The following is a 17556-nucleotide window of genomic DNA, read 5'->3' as shown; positions in this document are numbered from 1 at the left end:
CAGATTTCCTAGTCCATGAAGTAGGTCAGTGGAATTTGTGCTTAACTGGGAATCAGAAGACCTGGGTGAACTTGGGTGTATAGTCTAACTCAAGGACACTGTTCAAGGAGGTATCACTGGATCCCCTGCTATTTAAAGTAGCAGAGCTCCCTTCTTTAACCTGAGTGGTTTCCCAAAACACCCCTTCCTTTTTTTCTTAGAGTCTCGTGGACTTGGCTTATTTGCCTCTCTTTTCTAGGTATCACCACTCTCCCTGCCTTTTCATTTCCTTTGACCCTAACCTTGGGGTTAGGATGCAAAATGTTCCCCTTCCATCCATCCTGCTGCCTCTGAATTAAAGGACTTGCACTCTTATTATTTTAAGGGGAAGACATCAAGCAATTTGGTCCATGAAGGCTTCTCCTCCAGGCTCCAGACTGTCCTGAATTTGAAATATGAAACCTAAGCATTTCATATCTGGCTGAATTGCTGATATCTTGATCTCCGCAATCTGTACTTGCCCTTGATCTGTTTCTCTTTGTCCTGTTTGGTTTTCCTGAAGCATATTCACCAACTGGTTGGCGAGGCTGACTCAGGTAATGGGGGAAGCTCATGGTTTTCACATACAATTATTTGAACCACATCTCATGTTAGTACTTCTAAAGCTAAATGTTCCTGGTGTCATGTGCCCTCAACTCTGCCGTGTGTTGATTTGTAAAAAGGTTAAAAAAAGAGTTCTGATCCCTTTTGGTCTCAAAGCCTCCATTGTGCCACCCATGCATTTTCTGTTTTCTGTCTGAAGGATGACTTCACCAGCTTTCTCATGCTTTTTGTAGTGACCAACTCAAGCGCCTCTTTGGGAGGTGGCCTTCTAGAATTTTCTCACTGTAGTTCTACCACTGAAATGTTTTGTACCTTTTTTAGTGGATACCAGATAATTTGTTACCAACTGAAAATCTTACTTTTTGTATCAGCTTTAACAATGAAAACAATATTTATCATTGATGGGATGCTTTGTATCTTACAGATGTCTTTACGTATCTTGAAGCCCAGAGAAATACACAAAGAATCTTTTGTGTAAAATCGTCTGTTCCATGTAGGATTGTAAAAACTCACCTATAAAACCAAATGGCTTGCATATGTATCGATTTTGACCAATGATTCAATTGTTTAATGGTTTATAATTCTGTTTGGCTTATCTCTGTCTTCTTGAGTCAATTTTGGTAATTTATCTTTTTTCTGGAAAATTCTTATTTTTATTTATATTTTCAGACTAGTTTGCAGGAAGTTATTTTTTAGATCTCTATTTTATCTTCATTTATGTTCTTTTTATTTCTAATATTGCTATTTTTTTTTTTTACCTTGATCAAAATTCTTAAATGTTTATCAATTTTATACTTTTTCAAAGAATTATGTTTTGGTTGGTTTCTGATTTTATCATCTTTTACTCTTTCCTTTATTATTTAGTTCTTCTTACTTTAGGTCTACTTTAAAATTTGTTTTTAAATTTTTGAAGACTTAGCTCATTAATTATTGAATGTACTTGTTTTTTAATACGTCAACTCCCACTTTTAAGAAAGGAGCCCTGGTGATGTGATGGTTAAGCTCTTAGTTTCTAACTGAAAGGTCAGCAGTTAAAACCCACCAACAGCTTCGCAAGAGAAAAGACCTGGCAATCTGCTCTCATAGAGATTGCAGTCTAGGAAAACTTATGGGGCAGTTCTACTTTATCTTACAGGGTCACTATGAGTTGGAGTCAACTCAATAGCACACAACACCTTTATAAGAGTAATTCATTCCTTAAAAAAAAAAAAAAACTTATAGCTGAAAACTTAAGTAATCTTATTTTTAATATTTTTTAATATTAAATATTTTTTATGAGCCGCTGAGCTCCAAAATTGACATGCAGTTATGCTAAAGTGACATCAGTATTATTAGAAGGGGCAAAATTACTTCTATAGTCAACTTTACAGTCATAACTCTTAAGAAGCCATTGTTCCTTCCTTAATCAGTTTCTCAATAATATGGTGATTTACCTGTTCTCATTAAATTCAAAGCTAGGGTACATGGTACACTTAAGAATATGCCACATACAAGACATATTCATGATACTCAAAGTTTATGCAAATTCATTTTATTGCAGTTAATAATAATAATGAAGGGAATGAGAAAGACAAAATAATTTAGGGAAATAATACAAATGAAAAATAACACTTTCTGAGTAAACTGTGTCAGATCATTGTTACTATTAACTAGCAAACAGTGCAAATTCTGAGAGGAGAGCTTAACACAACATCACTGATACAGCTCCAGAGCTCGATGGACCTCCTATCAGGGTGCTCAGCCTGACTTCATAAAATGCTCGGCTCAGTTCATAAAAGTTTTACGAGCTTTTAAAGTTCATAAAATCCAGCTTGGTTTTCATTAAGTCAGAGAAATGCCTTGTGAACCGAAATAGGATTATTAAAGGAAACTCTTCTAAAAGATGAATTCTCATGACCCAAATGGATATATCTTAGAGGAAAAAAAGTATATATAGTTAAAGTTAGAAACACACCTTTCTGTCTTGCTTTGGAAACCCTGGTGACATAGTGGTTGTATGCTATGGCTGCTAACCGAAAGGTTGGCAGTTCGAATCCACCAGGCACTCCTTGGAAACTCTCTGAGGCAGTTCCACTCTGTCATACAGGTTCGCTGTGAGTCGGAATCCATTCGATGGCAATGGGTTTAGTTTTTTCTTTTTTTGGATCTTGCATTGTAAAGTTTTCACTTTTATTCAGTTCTAAGTATTTTTAAATTGCCCTTGTAATTTTTTAAATTTTAGCCTAATAATTAGAAGTGTACTTTTTAGTTAATAAACATATAGTTTTTGACTTTTTTATTTTATTCATATTTTATTGCATTTTGGTCAGATAGTGTGATCTACATGACATGAATTTTTGGTATTGATTGAGATGTTCTCTATGGCTTAGTATGTGACTTTTTTTTTTTCCTATGTATTCCTGAAAAAGGATATATATTCTCTGTTTGCTGGGGGGAGTATTTTATATGCATACCTGTATACACACAGACACATTTGCAGACTAGATCAAATTTGTAATTGTGATGTTCATATCTTCAGTAGCCTCACCAATTTTTTGGCTGCTTTATCTGCTTCTGAAGCACGTTAAAATCAGCTTCTAAGATTGGGGATCTTAATTACTATTTTCAATTTTTGTTTTATATATTTGATGCTGTGTTATTAGGTATATCCTGGTTCAATATTGTTGTATCTTCCTTGAGAATTCTCCCTTTAATCATTGAATTATTCCCTCTTTGTTCCCAGTAATTCTCTTTGGTTCAAAGTCTGCTTTAGTAAACAGTTTATTGCTATTCAAAATAAAGGGGTTTTTTTTTTTTTTTTCATGTATACCTTTTTCCATATCTGTGTTTTCCACAAATGTACTTTCCAGACATATCTTTTCCTGTATATTTACTACCAATCCAGCTGGATCATTTTCTTTTAGGTATATCTCATTAAACCACATATAACTAGATTTTGTCTCTTCAATTCAAAAATTTAAATCTCTGTATTAAAAAAAAATTTTAACCCCTCTACATTTATTGTAATGATGTATTTACACTTATTTTGTTTTCAGTTTATTGTCTTTTGCTTGGTTCTTTATTTTCCTTTCTTGCCTTATTTTGGGTTGGTCAGTTTGTTTTTTTTTTTAATGCTATTATTCATTCTATCTCTGTGCCTTTTGTGGTCACTTTTAAATATTTAATATGATTATCTGATTTAATAGGAGCCAGGCCAGAGTGCCTGGCTCACATCCCAGGCACCTTTCACCACACATTTGTAGTCATGTGATCTTGGGTGAGTATCTTAAACTCTCTGAGCTCCGTTGCTTTAGCAGAAAATGGGGACAATAAAAGGACCAACATCATAGGATATTGTGAGAATTAAACTCTTTAATATATGTAAAGTGTTAAAATAATTGTCTGGAATATAGTGAATATCCAAAAAGGAAAGTCAGTAGATGTGATTTAAAAAAAAAAAAAAGGATTGGCACCCCGAAACTAGAAATAACAGAACAATCTGAAAGAGTCTGCAAAATGAGTAGAGTTTAAATAAGTAAAGAAATGAAAGGAGGAACAGAAATATCAAAAATAGTAGAAGAGTATGAACAAAACACAGATGGATTTGAAAAAGGACTCCCCCATAAAAAAGTGAAAATATAATTAAAATTAAATATCCAGTGAGTGGGTAAAGCACCAGCTAGCAACACACAGAGAGTGGTTTGGCAAACTGGGAACATCTTAAAATCAGCAAGAAGTAACACAGAAAGGAAAAGAGGTGAAAAATATGAAACAACTGTTAAGCAACATGGAAACAAGAAGTTCCAAGCAAGAAAAATAAAAAATAAATCTATACCTGGACATATCAAGGGAACTGTATAATATCAGAAATATCCAAACAAATAATCGTAAATGTATCTGAAAAGTCTGATTAATTTCAAAGGCAATGAGAGTGACAACATAATTCTCCTTAGCAACAAGAGGGCAGAAAATAATGAAATGATATCACCTAAGTGAAAAATGATATGACCCAAAATCTCAAAACCCCAAAAGCCGCAAAGGACATCTAAATCAATACCAAAACATATTATCATTCAAGAGGAAATCAAAGACATCTTCAAACAAAGACCAAGACAATGTACCTTTTAGAGGTTCTCCCTGAAACATCTACTGAAGAGCGTCATGTTTCAGTAAAAAGAAAACAACCTGGAGGAAATGAGAGGATAGAAGAAGTAACAATGAAGAAAAACTTGTAAACATGTCTGCAAGTCTATGTAAATGCTTATAAAAAAAAACAAAAAACTAATTTGGAAGACGTTGAATACAAACCAGATCTAAATTACGAGATGAAACATTGGAATAATGGAACAGGGAGATAGCAGTTAAAGAAATTTTAGAGTTCTTGTATCATTCAGAAAGAAGATAATAATAATCCATAGCAAATACTATGTTTACTATGTTCCAGACAAGAATTTTAACACTTTACATATATTAAATAATTCTCACAACACCCTAAAGACTTCTCTTCAGTGAAGGGCAAAAACAAAGTGTTGTCTACTAGCTTTTCTGTCAGCAGGATGTGGAGGCCTGAGTACTCTGTCTGTGTTTCATCTTTTGTATTTTTACACTTGGATACAGGAGGAATTGCTCAGCAGTTTTGTAAGTGTTGGACCTAATTAACTTTGGAAGAGATAATCCCAGATTAGAAATAGGGAGATCCTATTGCCCTGGTGGCACCGTAGTTAAGAGCTACGCCTGCTAACCAAAAAGTCGGCAGTTCGAATCCACCAGCTGCTCCTTGGGAACTTCATGGGGCAGTTCTTCTCTGTCCTGTAGAGTCGCTATGAGTCAGAATCAACGAGACAGCAACGGGTTTGGTTTGGTTTTATTGTAATCCTGGTGGCACAATGGTTAAACCCTAGGCTGCTAACCAAGAGGTCAGTGGTTCAAACCCCCCGGCCATTCCACAGGAGAAAGATGGGGCAGTGTGCTTCCGTAAAGACTACAAACTAGGAAACATTAAGGGACAATTCTACTCTGTCCTGTAGGGTCGCTATGAGTCAGAATCGACTCAATGGCAACGAGTTTTTATTGAAATCCCAATTCTGCCATTAATATGGTCGTGTGACCTTGGCAAGTCTTTACCTACCTCACCTTCAAGTTGAATTAGTAGAAGCAGAGATATTTGTCTGTTCCATCTCTTTAATAGTTCCACAAGGATAATACGAGATTCTCTGTAAGGGAGGAAATCATTTATAACAAAGATTTTACAAAAGAAACTTAAGCCAAGAAAAGTATGGCTTTATTATATTACAGGGATGTGTCGACGTGGGCGTATTGTCATTCTCAGTGATACGTGCACAATTACAGGGTGCTGTCTTGCAATTACATCTTTTGAATGTAATGAATCATAATTGATGTACTTCCTGCAACAATCCTGTACATTGTTCATCTCCATATAAGGGCTTTCTAATCTTCATGTTTAAAATGCATCCCTTGTTTGAAGATGCCTTGTGTACTTCTGCCTCTTCAATAATTCCAGGAGAGACTGGGGGTTTCCCTCTGCAAGCACTCCATGACTCTACAGCAGCATCGTATCTTTAAGGTGAATTTCATTTTATTACTTAGGATCGGCATACAAAGGCTCACATGTGAAAGGCAAAGAAAAAAATCACACAGTTATGTTTAGAAATTTCAACTGCTAATGGATCAGATTGCACATGGCCCACCCTGCACGTGAAAGTACTCTGAAGAAGCTTGAAGGTTTTGTTATTCAGAGAAAGTTCCTTATAGAATCACAGGGCAGTAAAACAACCCCCTTACTATGTCTCTGCGACTCTCTCACTGGTAATTCTGCTCCTCTCAGTTCCTGGGCTGGTTTCCTAGGGATCCGCAGGCTGGGAAACCTGATCAGTGTAATGCGGCCAAGTGTGCTCTTTCATTGTGGCATTGGAGGGTGGGGCCCGGTGAGACTGAGTAATCCCTCCATCACGGTTTCTTTAATGAAATGATAATAGCTAACAACTATGGAGAATTATTCTGTGCTAGATACCTGGGCGAAGTGCTTTACATTCATTATTTTATTTAATCCTCCTGGTAACTCTGGGAGGTAGACACCATTATTATCCCCAGTCTTCAAAAATAGATGAGGAAACAGGTTTAAGGAGCTTAAGAAACTTGTCCAAGGTATCACAGCTATTAAGTGGTAGAGGTGGGATTTGAGCCCTTGTGGACTGCATCCACAGCTCATGTTCTTTGTCACTCCACTAAGGCTTCAATTCCCGGCCAATACACCTCACGTGCAGCCACACCTGCCTGTCAGTGAGGGCTTGCGTGTTGCTATGATGCCGAACAGGTTTCAGCGGAGCTTCTAGACTAAGATGGCTTAGGAAGAAAAGGCTGGAGATCCGTGACAGCTCAGCGAGGTGGTGCGGGACGGGGTAGCGTTTTGTCCTGTTGTGCATAGGGGCACCGTGAGCTGACTTGACGACAGCTAACAACAACAAATGGCTTGTTCTGCCTCTCTACCTTTCATGGAAAAGGGTATTAAAGTTTCTTACATCTGTCTACAGTTTATGAAGCACCTAAATGTGTCCTCTCTTGTTCACTCTTAACCTGGAGCTAGCAGCCTACCCTTTAGCCTCTTGCGACCTCATTTTGACAATCTCAGGTTTTCATTGTAAGATCAGACAACATTTATAATACCACCCCTGTGTATTTCACAGGAGCATTTTGAGGACCAACTAAAATAGTATAAGTAAGCAAATCGTGACCCTAAAGTTAAATTAACGTAACTACACAACAGCTCTATAAGTTAGGTGGGACAGAAAGAACTAACAAAAACTGGAGACCGTGAAAGATTGAGGGACTTGTCCAAGGTGGCATAACTTGTAAGTAGTATCAGGGTTAGAACTGGAGTCTAGAACTTCTGAATCTTGGTCTAGCCTTTTTCTACCATCTGTGATTTAGGAAACATAGAATTTTAATGTTTTTGAGATATATTTTTAATATGCTAAGCATTCATAGGTTAAAGGTTAAACTCATGTAACTTGGGTACCATGTAATTGACACACATCAAAAGTACAAATTTCAACCCAGACAGATTTATAGGAGAAAGATGTTTAAGTATGTTTCATATTTGCATGCACACACATATCAAACTGAACACACAAAAATACATGTGAGGACACACTTATACACATAAATGACATTCATCAGGGCATAGGCTCCACGAGGAAATGGACTTGGTTTGACTCACTGTCTAGAACAGTATCTGGCACATAGTAGGCACTCATGAAGTATGAACAATTTTGAAAGTATTGGACCGAATAAGTTTTGGAAAAGATAACCCCAGGTTATAAATAGGGAGACCCTATGTAATTCCAGTTCTGCCACTGATGTGGTCATGTGACCTCGGCAAGTCTTCACCTAGTTCACCATCAGGTTGAATTAGTAGCAGTAGAGATAGATGTCTGTTCCATATCTTTAATATTTCCACAAGGATAAAATGAGAGTCTCTGTAAAGGAGGAAATCATTTACAACAAAGCTATTACAAAAGAAAGTTAAACCAAGAAACCAAAAACCAAACCAAATCCAGTGCCGTGGAGTTGATTCTGACTCATAGCGACCCTACAGGACAGAGTAGAACTGCCCCCATAGAGTTTCCAAGGAGCGCCTGGCGGATTCGAACTGCCGACCCTTTGGTTAGCAGCTGTAGCACTTAACCACTACACCACCAGGGCTTCCAAACCAAGAAGAGCGTGGGTTTATTGTACTAAAATTGTGTGTCGACATGGGAGTATTCCTCCTGAACACTTCCGGAAAGCCCACAGCTGCTGGATCCATTTGGTGCCACTAAGGTCCGTGAACAGTCAACTCTAGCACATGCGAGGGGGAAAGGCGTTTTTCAGCAGATGATTCCCAAGTCCTCTTGCACTATTTGTACAGAGTTTCTTTAGAAATCTAGATGTGAAAGCATTTTAAAGCTGCCTAAATGAATCAGTGTTATTTTTGAAATGTCAAGCAGCGTGTTGTATCGCCAGGACTGTAAGGCAGAATCACCAGTGGACTGACCGTACAGTTTCTCTAACGAAACGGTAACATGCTAAGGGAAGATCCTAAGGAGAGGCGGCACTCCCCCACTTCCCATCTGATTGCAACATCTACAGTCTTTCGGGGTGAGAGCGATGCGTTGTTAGTGTCTACGCTTTCCTCTGCTTACTCAGGAGAAGGGTGTCCTTCTCTGTGCATTCTCTTATGAACTGTCTGGAAGACCACAGAAGATGCTGACTCTGTCTTGAGAAGCTCAATTTTTTAAGGGAATAAGAAAACATACATGCGTGTGTGAAAAGCTGCTGTCCTAGTCAATCTGTGGGGAGCATCGGTGGCTCAGTGGTAGAATTCTCGCCTTCCGCGCGGGAGACCTAGGTTTGACTCCCAACCAATACACCCCGTGCACAGCCGTCACCATCTGTCAGGGGAGGGTTGTATGCTGCTGGGACGCTGAACAGGTTTCCACAGAGCTTCCAGACTAAGATGGGCTAGGACAAAAGGGCTGGTGATCTACTTCCAGAAAATCAGTCAGTGGAAACCTTGTAGATCACTACATTCTGACTTGAAGTCAGCTCACAACGACAGTCACTCTGCATCCTGCTGCCTGGGTTTACTTCCTTCAGAGCTTTTATCACTCTTGGACATTTAATTATTTATTTATTAGCTGGCTTGTGCACTCCCTGTCCTTCCCGCCTACACCAAAGGCTCCAGAGTCTAAGGCCTGGTCTCTTTCCTCTGTGTCTCCCTCAGTGGAGCTTACAGTTTAAAAAACAAACAAACAAACAAACAGTGCACGTACTGAAAATTAATGATATCAGCATTCTTAATAATAGTAGCCTGTTGTATTTTTCATTGTTGCACATCTGTAATCTAGTGGGATCCTCATAATAGTCTTTGTTTTGTTTTACTTTACCCCTGACATTCATTCCTTTGGGCACTCACATGCTAAACTCCATCCTGAGTGCTCTTGATTTTGCCAAAGGGATTTGGTTGATAAGATAGCTAACTTCCCCGTTTAATGACTTTACTTCCACGACAGTAGTTTTTTTTTTTTTTTTTTTCTCTTTCTTTTCCTTTGGTCTTGATGTTTCCTTTTCGTGTTTTAAGGATATTGAAACCAGGGGAGTTGTTACTTTTCCTTAATCTCTGAACAGACACCGTGTATAATTGGCAGGACTCCAGTGCTCCATTTTCTGTTCAATGAGTTAGTAGGTTTGGCTATAATCTTTTTTTTTTTTCTTTAATTGTGCTTTAAGTGAAAGTTTACAAATCAAGTCAGTCTCTCGTACAAAAATTTATATACACCTTGCTGTGTGCTCCTAGTTGCTTTCCCCCTAATGAGACAGCATACCCCTCTCCGTCCTGTATTCCCCGTGTCCATTCAGCCAGCTCCTGTCCCCCTCTGCCTTCTCATCTCACCTCCAGACAGAAGCTGCCACATAGTCTCATGTGTCTACTTGAGCCAAGAAGCTCACTCCTCACCAGTATCATTTTCTGTCTTATAGTCCACTCAGATCCCTGTCTGAAGAGTTGGCTTTGGGAATGGTACCTGTCTTGGGCTAACAGAAGGTCTGGGGACCATGACCTCTGGGGTCCTTCTAGTCTCAGTCAGGCCATTAAGTCTGGTCTTTTCACCAGAATTTGAGGTCTGCATCCCAGGGTTCTCCTGCTCCATCAGGGATTCTCTGTTGAGTTTCCCGTCAGGGCAGTCATCGGTTATAGCCAGGAACCATCTAGTTCTTCTGGTCTCAGACTGATGTAGTCTCTGCTTTATGTGGCCCTTTCTGACTCTTGGGCTCATAATTACCTTGCATCTTTGGTGTTCTTTATTATCCTTTGTTCCAGGTGTGTTGAGACCAATTGATGCATCTTAGATGGTCACTTGCTAGCATTTAAGACCCCAGTTTGGCTATAATCTTAATGAAACATAATAGTTATGATGAAGGTGAAACAAGAAGAATCTACGTGAATCCTTAAGACACATCCTGATACTCACTGAAATACCTTTGGTGTTTGCAACTATAGGTAAATGGAAGGTAAATGTGCAAAGACCAAAAACTCGGTTGCCAATGAGGTGATTTTCAACTCATGGAGTGGACTCGATTGCGATTGGTTTTTAGGAGTCTCTGGTACCATCAGTTGGAGTCAATTTGATGGCAACTTGGTCACTGTTGGTTGGTTGGGTTCATGGGTGGTAGAAACAGTTAACACATTTGACTGCTAACTAAAAGTTTGGAGGTTCCATTCCACCCCAAGACGCCTCAGAGAAAGGCCTGGAGATCTCCTGAAAAATCATGCATTCAAAACCCTGTGGAGCACAGTTCTACTTGGATACACATGGGGTCACAATGCAAAGACCACGGAGTTGGTAGTCAGAAGTCAGGGAGCAGGAAAAGTGAACAAAAATGTTACGGTTCTACAATATATAGAAAATAGTGTGATTTACTGAATTGTCTCTTAGTTTAGCCCCAGCCACCAGTGTGCAATTATTTCCCCTTCCATGTAAATAACTGGTGACTGCAGTATAGTGTTAAAAACCCAGTGCAATTACTGGCAATTGTGGATTTCTTTACTGTACTTTGATTTCTTTATTTTAAGCAAGTGGTAAATGTGTTTAGAAGGCAAGCTTGTAAAGGAATAAAAACCAAAGGAAAAATAAAACTACAACATCAGGTAGCTGAGTGGGTGGGGTAGACTCCCTGCATAGCCTTCTACAACTTAATTATAGCAAAGGGCAAAAAAAGAAAAAAAAAAAATGGCATAAATCATTTACTAACACATGGGCTGAAAGAATGACAAATCCTAGGGTTTAACATCTAGCCTGGGGCAATAGAATAAAGATTGCTTTCGATTGTTGGCCTGCATGGAAAGTTTTGAACCTAGGTTATGGTATACCAACAGACTGCTCCCTTCCTCCTTCCTTCCCTCCCTCCACATGACTGGGGCCCTGGTGGTGTATGAACTATGGAAAGCGTCAATTCAGAAATAGTCACCAGAACTTAACTACTCCCCCACCTCTGTAACCTCCCCTAAATAATGCCTACACACTGGACATGTTTTATTCTCAGAACCATCTTTTCAGATCTAATCCATTCTTGGTCAAACGTCATCATCAATGTTGTTTCTGGGGGAAAAAATGTGGGGGCCTAGAACCAAAGGAGGGGAAACAGTAAAGTTAAAGATGTTTGGAATTGTATGAGGGCTATTGAATCTGCTTCGTAGCTGTGAAATCTAAAGCTGCTGTCGTGATAGATTCAGAACAAGTTCTGTGCGGGTTCTGTGCTGCACGCCACATGAAATGTGAGTCCAAGACTTTTCTAAATAAGAATACTCAGTCTAAAGTGGGCGGCGTCGTTGTGTTCAAGGGCAGCACTCAGTATTTTACCTGCGTGGATCTTATTTCCCACCTGACTGTATGAAAAATCCCCCTGGCACCTGTGGATTGCTCAGCGTGGGGAGGCATGCATTTCACACCCAGGTATACTATATGCAGAAATACTTGAGAACTGCCCAGTGTTGATATTATTATTTCCTGGCATAGAGTTGCTGCCTCTGTGCAGTGAGGGCACAGCTAAGCCAGCTGTGATTCGGGAGCTGTGTGGGGGGTGCTGCATGTGTATTTGGTCCTTGTTGTACTGCACTCGTGGAGTATTTTGCAAAATTAATATGACAAAAACCAAGCCTTTTTCCACTGGCTGTCATAGAATCTGAGCATGCTGATGGCAAGAACTGGGCGTATGCAGAATCAGAGCTTGGCTCTTACCCCTGCTGCCCTCCCCCAAGGCCTCTTCCACTTCTCGCTTCAAAAAGGGGTATGGCGACTGTCTTAGTTATCTAGTGCTGCTAAAAACAGAAATACCACAAGTGGATGGCTTTAACAAAAAAAGTTTATTCTCTCATAGTCCAGTAGGCTACAAGTCTGAATTCAGGGTGCCAGCTCCAGGGGAGGACTTTTTCTTTCTGTCATTTCTGGGGGAAGGTCCTTGTCATCAGTTTTACCCTGGTCTAGGAGCTTCTCGCCGTAGGAACTCCCGGTCCAAATGCTGAACTCTGCTCCCCATGTTGCTTTCTTGGTGATATGAAATTCCCCCACCTCTGCTTGCTTCTCTCTTTTATACTCAAAGGAGATTGATCTAAAACACAAGCTCATTGTGTAGATTGAGTCCTGCCATTAACATAACTGCCTGTAATCCTGCCTCATTAACATCATAGAGATAGGATTTACAACACAGAGGAAAACCACATCAGATAACAAAATGGTGGGCAGTCACACAATGCTGGGAATCATGGCCTAGCCAAGTTGATACACATTTTTGGGGAACACAACTCAATCTGCAACAGTGACCCATTAGCAGAGTAACCTAAGATGGTGTCCTTTAACAGGAAGTAGCCAAGGGGGTAAAGTACATAATTCATTTTTATTACACTTGTCCATTGGTATCCTTGGGGGATTGGTTCTAGGATGCCCCCCAATACCAAAATTCATGGATGCTCAAGTCTCTTATATAAAATGGTATAAAAATGGTATAGTATTTGCAAATAACCTACGCGTATCCTACATATGCTTTAAATCATCTCTAGATTACTTATAATGCCTAATGCAATGGAAATACTATGTAAATAGTTGTAAAGTGCCATGTAAATAGCACTTTGCTCCCTCTTAGCTTTTGTGGGAGTGCTTTGACCACTTCATTGCTTTGTAGGAGTCATTTTGCACAGAAATAAAGTTGCATGCAACACAAGTAGCGAAGCGAGGAGACTCGAGACAAATGATGCTCAAATGAGTGCTGGAGAGACTGGGGACCTGTGTGATGGCGGGAGGCTACAGCAGGGGATGCCTGCATGTCACTTAGTCCCCATGCCTTCAACAGAGTGCTCAGCACATGGTAAATTCAAGTTTGCTTTCCGGAGCTTCCTTAATTTATTTTTTTTCCAAATATTTTCCATCTGTGGTTGGTTGACTCTAAGGATGGGGAACCCACAGATATGGAGGGCCAACCTACATCTGAAAGCCAGTTAGTAGTAAAAAATCTAATATAACATTTAAAACTGAGAATAACTCTAAATAAGAAGTGAGAAATATTATTTTCGGAAAGATAAAGTATTATTTACTATTTCTTCATTGACTCTCCTATAAGTACAATTTCATCCTTATCTTGAAAAGGAAGACATTGATTTCTTTTTTTATAAGACTAGTATGCAAAAGAATTATAGTTGAAACGATTGACTGCTAACCCGAAAGGTGGGCAGTTTGAAAGCACCAGCGGCTCCTCGGGAGGAAGATGTGGCAGCCTGCTCCCGTAGAGATCACAGCCTTGGACACCCTGTGCGGTCTCTGTGAGTCCGACCCGACTTGACAGCAGTGGGTTTATATATTTAATAAAACAAAACCAGTTGCCGTGAAGTTATTTCCGATTCTTGGTGACCCCATGTGTGTCAGAGTAGAACTCTGCTACGTCGGGCGATCAGTGGGTACATTTTCAGAAGTAGATCTCCAGGTCTTTCTCCCAAAGTACTTCTGGAACCTCCAAACTTTCAATCAGCAGTCAAGTATTTAACTGTTGGCACCACCCAGGGATCCTATATAACACACAGATGCTAGTTAGCCAATCTCTTGCATATCAATATCTTTAAAAATTCCTGGAAAAATCTTGAGCTTTTTTTTAATGACAGAAGTTGTCATCCAGCAGCAGAGGACTTCGTTGGATTTAGATTTTTTAAGAGATGTTGGAAGGCTCTAAAATGCCTTAAGGTCACAAGACGGGGAGCTGCATAAATGGAATTGTCCATTTTAACAACGTCCTTCATCTGCTCGCTGACATAGCTCAGGCTCCTCAGCAGCCGGGAGCGCTTCATCCATGACTGGCTGAGCCACCAAGGAACTCAGTTCCTAGATTGATGGCATCTTCTTTTCTCATCTGGGGACTCTCCTTGAAGCCCAGAGAGATACCGTCTTTTGTTCAATAGCAAATTGCTGAGAGCGCCATCTCCAGCTGCCTCTGTCGTTGGCTCCAGTGGATACATTCTTTTATAGGACAGGAAACTTTGTTAATGAGAGTTTGGTTTGATACAGTGTCTTTTATGAAGCAAAATGAAACAGAAGGCTTTATGAGTTCGTGTATGTGCCCCGTGCATGTATTTGCTTTCCTGAGTTATGCACACCTCCGTACATGCACATATACTCACATCTTTCAAGTCAATCATGAGTAATTAGAAGGTTGAATTCTGAAAACTAAATATGTAATTTCTAGTTAAGGATGTTTGAAAAACCTACTCCGCCAAAAAACTTTTCAGTCTCATTAGATACAGGTTAGTTCTTAACCCAGCACCTTGTGGAGAGGAAAATCTAATACTGATAATCAACCTTGTTCCTTGCTGATGACCCAGGAATGTCTGAAGGAGCCTGAAATTAAAAAAAAAAAGGGAGGGTATTTAATGTCGGTGGTAATGACTCAAATTCTGTGCTTGACCCTGACTCAAAGATCAGATTAGGGTGCAGCTGCCTCCAGTGGGACCTTCCAGACTTGAATTTCATACCATGAATTCTCAAAGCTTGGGAAGTGAGCTGCACCAATTCAGTGTACTGGACCTGTCCAAGATCTGGCCGCACTGACTGAAACCAGCCGTGGTGTTCCAAAGAGGGACAGTGGGGCACCCTGACGCCCGAGGAACTGAGCGCTTGCTCATGTGCCTGACTTAGAGATAGAAGCCTGTCCTGTAATTCATGGGATTTCAGCGTCTAAATTGCATTCTCGTTGCTGTGGTTGTGATTCAAAGTCTGGTTTTCTAAAAAGAACAGTGAGAATGAGTAGAAAATGGAAGGATTTCCTCCACTGCAATCTCCATTACAGCCCTAGTAGCGTTCTGATGCTTGGCTTTTCGGACCTGAGGTATGGGCAGGTGGCAGGTGGTGGGTCCCTGTAGACGTGCTGGTACTGTGAGGTGGGGGAGGAGGAGAGGGAGGACAGAGGGCGTGGGGGCTGGCATGCTGGAGAGCAGACACGTGCCCTGACAAGCACGTGCCCTTGCCAGGCTCCAGCCGATTGCCCTCTTGCAGAATTAACCTGATACTATGAGTAGCAGAGGGCCCAGTTCTGCTGATTTTTTCAGGGTACACCAGAAAGGAGAATGTATATGTGAGACCTCTCAATTTCTCAATATTAACTACTGTATACGGAAAACCAAAAACCAAACCCGTTGCCGTGTAATCGATTCTGACTCAAGGAAGCCCCCTGTGTTACAGAGTGGGCCTGTAGGGTTTTCTTGGCTGTAATCTTTATGGAAGCCGATTGCCAGGCGGTGCCTCTTGGGTGGGCTTGAACCACCAACCTTTTGGTTAATAGCTGAGTACCTACCTTTGGTGCCCCCCAGGGACCTAACTATTGTGTAGGTTAACCAAAAAAGGGAAAACAGCCTGCCTGCTGTGTTGATCCACAGCCTGCCAGTTTGCCACCCCTGGTCCAGACTTTTTCAGGTTACATGAAATTTCACTTCCAGTATCTATACCTCATTTTATTTAAGGTAGCTGAGCCTGTTGGTTGGGACACTTAGACACTTAGGACCAGTTGGAATTTGTTTTAGAGTTGAGTTAATAATAATAAAAATCAGTACCATTCTCAGAAATTGATCATGTTATAATAAAAAAGGCAAACAAATTAAGAACTTACGACATGCTCTTACCACTGATAAAAGTGGAACGACCTGCTGAATCTGTGGAATATCTGACTCCTTGGATAAGCAGCACAGGCAGGGGAAGCAGTGCTGGGCTGGCTGGCTGACTCCTCTCACCCGCCTCTGACATGTAGTTAAGTCATGCAGCGGTGTCATCTGTGAAAACTAAACTCTTTAGATAAATCAAATGTCATTCTGACATTCACTGGTATCCTAAATGAAGGTGGTACTTCCTCTCTCTAGAGTGTCTCTATTTCTTTCATTAAAACAAGGACATATCTGGTCTCAGTAGATTCTCAGGTACCATATAAGAGGCTCTTTCCTTTAAATATATCTGTGAGAAAAATCAGTAATTTAACAATTTTTTTTTGTCTTTCATTTATTGTGCTTTAGGTAAAAGTTTACAGCTCAAGTTAATTTCTCATTTAAAAAATTTATACACACATTGTTTTGTGACATTGGCTGCAGTCCCCACCATGAGACAGCACATTCCCCCTTTCCAAAACAATACGGAAAGCTTCACGAATTTGCACGTGTCATCCTTGCGCAGGGGCCACTCGAGTCTTCTATCTATCGTCCTAATTTTAGTATATGGCCTGTCAAAGCCAGCGCTAATGTAACAACTTTAAAGAATATAAACAATGTTGTAATGATTCCAATATTTGCTCAGCCATTTCCCTACGATTGGCTGTTTTGCCATGGACATTTTCATAAAAAAAAAAAAACTCATTTTATCCTTTGAATTGCAGGAAATCCTGGCTTTTTGAATTTTTCTTTTGAGTGCTTCATGCTTTACACACCTTATCTCCACTCCTGCAGTTGCCTTCCCAAGGCCCGGTTCAGCCTCTCGCAGCTGGTCCATCGGTGTTCTGGGCTACACTGCATGGTGACAGTACCTACCAGCAGAGTTCAATTTTAGAAGCACTGTCTTTTTATGCCCGTTAGTGTAGCAGTGTTTATGCAGAGATATAAATATTTTATTTCACATTGCCATGATCACTTTATTAGAATGATTAGAAAAGAAAAAATTGAAAATGAAGACTTTAAGGTTTTGGGTTTTTTTTAAGGATGAACAATATAGCTCTTAGGCCCTTAGTGAAATTGAGACCAAGATGGAAATCACCAAGAGATTTAAAAGCATAAACCTTTAGTCATAACCAGATAGTAACCCGTTGGCTGTGCATTCTGTTGGAAAATGAAAACAAAATAAAAAATTAAGGAAAACAGATACAAAAAGTTAGAACTAGAAATACAAGGACTGTCGTAAGAGGCAAGGTACAAATCTTTCCATT

The 17556-nt window shown here is 40.0% G+C and overlaps 1 protein-coding gene and 1 non-coding gene across 2 annotated transcripts in view; one reads left to right on the top strand and one right to left on the bottom strand.

The window, feature by feature from the left end:
- The window catches only part of SLC9A2 (solute carrier family 9 member A2), a 147877-nt gene that overhangs the window by 44149 nt on the left and 86172 nt on the right, over positions 1 to 17556 (top strand). The gene's annotated exons all lie outside the window — the stretch shown is intronic.
- LOC126061262 (U6 spliceosomal RNA) lies at positions 16768 to 16871 on the bottom strand. The gene has a single exon (XR_007513738.1). It is a non-coding gene; the product is annotated as a U6 spliceosomal RNA (small nuclear RNA).

This window comes from Elephas maximus, chromosome 17 (assembly GCF_024166365.1).
Source record: "Elephas maximus indicus isolate mEleMax1 chromosome 17, mEleMax1 primary haplotype, whole genome shotgun sequence".
Taxonomy (NCBI): domain Eukaryota; kingdom Metazoa; phylum Chordata; class Mammalia; order Proboscidea; family Elephantidae; genus Elephas; species Elephas maximus.
This window is presented reverse-complemented; position numbering and strand designations above follow the sequence as displayed.